Source organism: Setaria viridis, chromosome 2, assembly GCF_005286985.2.
Source record: "Setaria viridis chromosome 2, Setaria_viridis_v4.0, whole genome shotgun sequence".
Lineage (NCBI taxonomy): Eukaryota > Viridiplantae > Streptophyta > Magnoliopsida > Poales > Poaceae > Setaria > Setaria viridis.
The window spans coordinates 14,599,921-14,604,311 of record NC_048264.2 but is presented as its reverse complement, the minus strand read 5'-3'; the positions used below and the strand labels follow the sequence as shown (position 1 = coordinate 14,604,311).

Here is a 4,391-nt window from a genome sequence, read left to right as displayed (position 1 = left end):
AAAGTGAGCAGATGTTTTTGGACATTAGTGTAATATGGACTATGTAGAAGGTAAATGAATAGTTGTTGTCCAGAGAAAGTGGAAGGTTTGAATTCAAATTGGAGCCAAAAGTCAGCAATTGAGCGGATTTCGAGCTCCTTGCCGAATTAAGTCTAAGTCTGGAAAACATGACGAGTATCCATGTTTGAAACCGAATTCTGCCCAATTTTTCAAGTAAGTGAGCAAAGGCAACTAGACAGTGGTGAAGTATGATCCTTGGACATGTTTAATAAGGTGTTGTTGCTCAGAGATAGCAAAAGAATCAAATTTACAACAAAGCTCAAAGTCAGCACTTTAGCTATTTCGGCCAACTCTCGAGCTGCGTAAATTCTAAGTCTGAAACAGTGTTAACTAGCAATGTTTGGAGCAATTTTCAGGAAAATCCAGTGCAAAGGCTATATGGTTTCTGGTGCAAAATGGAATCCTTATTAGTTGTATAACACAAATAGGGAGTAGTTGTCCTATATGGAATACAATTGGACTACTGAAATTGGTGCCAAAGAAGGGTAAATAACCATATTGGGACTGTCGAACTGAATCGGTAGAATTCAGTAACAGTATAAGCTGACAGAGACATTGGAGCTCAAAAATCTCGACCTTAGGGTGCTCATCTCGGGTAAAGGCCCATCTATCAATTGAAGTGCTCGGATTAATCTACAAGTTTTCTTACAGGATTTCTGCGAGTTGGGATCAAAAGGTTTGAGTAATTGAAGCGTAAACCTATCGGATGGGAAGGGATAAGAAGAAATGAAGAAAAGATCAGAACAGGGGAGAGCCGTGCCGCCGCCGGCATCTTGAATCGCCGGCCAGCACACGGCCACGTCCACGCTCACGCAGGCGTTCAAATTGTCGAGGTGGCACGCATGCGCGATGGAAAGATCACGACATCGCTATCCCCCGCGCTTATCCGTTTCATCCCGCCGTTTTACTTTGCCAGGAACAAGTTCAAGCAAATCAGTGTCGCCTCCGACCGATTCACCCACGCCGCTGCTTCTCCTTGCGATTCCACCCACCCGAGGTTCCGCAAGATCCTCCTCAACGCCCCACGCCGCTCCGTTGCTCAGTTTTCCGTCGTCGAGCTCAAGTTTCGGCCGCATCTCCGGTCCGCCCGCCGCTACCACTGTCCTCCGGTGAGCCCTCCGCACCGCCCCTTCTTTCACTCTTTTGATCGGGTTTAGGGGGTGCTTGGGTCATGTGGATGCCGTAGAATGCGCCGCCGGTCGTCCTTGTGCCGCCAACATGCGCCGCCATGGCCGGCGGTTGGCCAAGCCGCAGCCGCCCGTGGAGGGGCCGGCTCGGGCCACCTACTGGCGAGCTGACGGTGGGCGCGGGTGCGCCTGGCCTGGGGCGCCGCCACCCCGTCCCTCTCGGCGGCCGGCGAGCCGCCGTTGGCCGGGGCCCGTCCCGTTTTGCCCCGCCGGCGTGCGCCCCTGTTCTGAGCGCAGGGAGGAAGAAGAGGCGCCAGGGGATTGGAAGGAGAAAGGGAGGAGAGGCAGGCCGGTTGGTAAACTTGGGCCGGGAGGCCAAGCCTCGGTGGGAAAGGCCCAGGTGAAGCGGAGAGAAGGAGCAGGCCAGCCGCCGTTTTGGGCCGAGGAAAGGCGCGGCCCAACTGGCCCGCGCGGCATAAGAGGAGAAGGGGGCAGGCGCAAGGAGGATAAGGGACCGGTCACCCATTTTGGGCCAAGGGGAGGAATTGGCCCAGCTGACCCGCGCGAGTAAAAGGAAAAGGGGAAGCCGGTGGGCTGCCCGATGGCTTGAAAGGAAATGGACCGTGCGGCCCAGGTGGAGTGGAAAAGAAGAAGGGGACCGGCGGAGGAGAGAAAGGCCATGGGCCGGATTAAGCAGGCTGATTGTCGGCGAAAGAAAAGAAAAAGAAGAGATGGGCCGGCCGGAATTGAACAAGAAGAGAGAAGGGGGAACCGGCCCAAGGGAAGATTTCGGCCGTGGGCCCCACTTGTCAGTGAAGAAAAGAGGGAGAAAATAGGAGACCAGATGGGCCCTAGGTGGAAGTAATAGTGGGTAGAAGAAGGTTAGTTGAGAGAAGTTTGGGCCGGGGGTTTATAAATAAACCTTAGGTTTTTCTTTTACTAGATAAATAAATTAAATGCTGTTTTCACCATTTAATTCACATGAAATTCTAGAAGTACCCAAAATTAGTGAAACCAATTTTTTTAGGATTGTTTTATTTTTCTTTATGCATTAAAATTCTTAAACCCTAGGAAAAATAATAAAAAATTAGGTATTTATTTAATGCCTTTTTGTGTAAGGTATTTAAATAAATGCTTAAACTTTATTAAATGTATAAAACTTGAAAAATGCTTTATTATCCACAAATTAATATTAATTCATAGGAATTAGGTTTTTGAGATTAGAAAATTATTATAATGCTTTTAAAAATAAATAAAAAGGTCTAAGGTAGGTTTAGTAAAGGAAATAAATGGTGGGCTAATCTTTTCGGGTTTTTGTGTGTTGGCTTGCAACTTTATCATGAAGGAAAGTTGTATAGTCTTGTATTCAAAAGTTTGCATCTCTAACTTTGCATATACTGAATCGTAGACGTCACAACTCCTGGAGTGGGAATTCATGGAATTCAGCTGGAGATGGACAGCGTTCGCGAAGTGTGGAGTGCCTCTTTCAATAAACAAGTTTTCCGAAGAACTAACCTTTGTTGATCCCAGGCAAGCCCCGGTGCATCTATACCTATCTATTTTGGAGTCATTATTTCATGTGTCCAGTTATCGGTTATTTGCTATATGTATGCACTAAGTCTAGGAGTTGAATGAAACCTATTCTTGTGTATGATCATGCCTTGATTTAAGGACATCTTTGCCACTTGTTCAAACCTTAGAAACTACCCAAGTCTAGAATTGCTTACTTGCTTACATGATTGGTTTACTAACCTTAAGGAAAACTCTTAAGTCATACATGTTGCTTATGAAGGACAGTTTGGGATATGGAAAGGGACAGAAGCTAGAGGTGTAGTTCTGTCTGTTAGATTAATCTGGTTAAGGACCGAATCGTGTCTTAACCATTGATCAAGTGATAACATCTGATCACTTACTGGGTATGGGACCAGTAAAGCCCAGTAGATTAGTAAATTCTATGATCAGGAATGCTTCGTACCCGCATTTGACGTGCTGGAGATTGGCAGGGGTGTAGCCTGAAACTCACATGGAGATCAGGCCAGACGTGGGGTCCCATGTGGGGGTGCATCCCTGGGTCCGGGTAGTTGTATTCCTAATCATTGACTTTGCTAATCGAGAGGTTGTGAGATACGACCGGAACAGTCGTATATTGCTGGTGATCAGGGTACTCTCCTGCAGGATGTAATTAGATCCGGATCGCCGCAATTCTTGGTTATGAATGCACTTGATCGCTGTTAAGCTTCGTAGCATGAACTCATGCGATATAAAATCTTCTGTTGCCAAGTACTGTATGATTTAACAGCTGTGATTATTTTACTTCTGTTATCATCTAGAATGTTTAGGTAATGACTTAACTCAAATAAAAGATAAAACTAAGGTCTCACTCATAGTAAGCTTTTTCGGCAAAAATTGTGTCAACCAAGCACACCCAAAGGCTAACATGCATTCCAAAGAAAAGCTATTATATTGGTTAGTCGGGTAAGACTTGCTGAGTACTTCGTACTCAGGGGATCCCTTGTTGTTGTTTTCAGAAAGCCAGCAGGGACTCACCGAAGAGGAAGCCCCGAAGACCTAGGGTATCTTATGAGTCTCATGATACTCTAGATTGAAACTTAAATATTTGTTTTTTTTTTCTTCCAGACTGGTTTTAAATTCTTAGAACCACACTGACCTGCATGACTAAATTGTTTCAAACTATGGTTGTAATATATCGTACCTCTGATATGTCTTTAAAAATGTAATATTTGTTGATATTATCCCATCGCGGATATTATCCTGATGTATGGCTATGAGACACGTCGTGGATCCTTCGAGGAGTCCTAGGGACACTCGACGGACTACCGGACTTATGCTGTTTTAGGTGCGTTTCGGATAATTGCTGTTCCGACAGCAATTAGGCGCACTTAAACCAGCTTAAGTTGGGCGGTTCCGCCACATCTGGCGTGCGGCCAACCAGGAAGGAGGAGGAGGAAGAAAGAAGAAGGAGGAGGAAGAATGGAGAAGAAAGAAGAAGAAAGGAAGAAAGAGGAGGAAAAAAAAGAGGAAAAGGAATAGGACAAAAAGAGGAAAAGAGAGGGAGAGTCGGCGGTGATTACGGAATGCGATCGGAGCACGCGCGGCGGTTTGTCGACCGGCACGCGGCGAAATTTACAGAGAGGATAAAAATGATGGTTGTCGGCTTTGGGTGCCGGGACGGCGAAATCGCTG

General features: G+C 46.3%; 1 long non-coding RNA gene across 1 annotated transcript; it reads left to right on the top strand.

Moving 5' to 3' along the window:
* The first annotated feature begins 826 nt into the window (after window positions 1–826).
* Window positions 827–3,940, top strand: LOC140222045 (uncharacterized). The gene is made up of 3 exons (XR_011897586.1): window positions 827–1,169; window positions 2,596–2,717; window positions 3,716–3,940. It is a non-coding gene; the product is annotated as an uncharacterized lncRNA (long non-coding RNA).
* The last annotated feature ends 451 nt before the right edge of the window (window positions 3,941–4,391 follow it).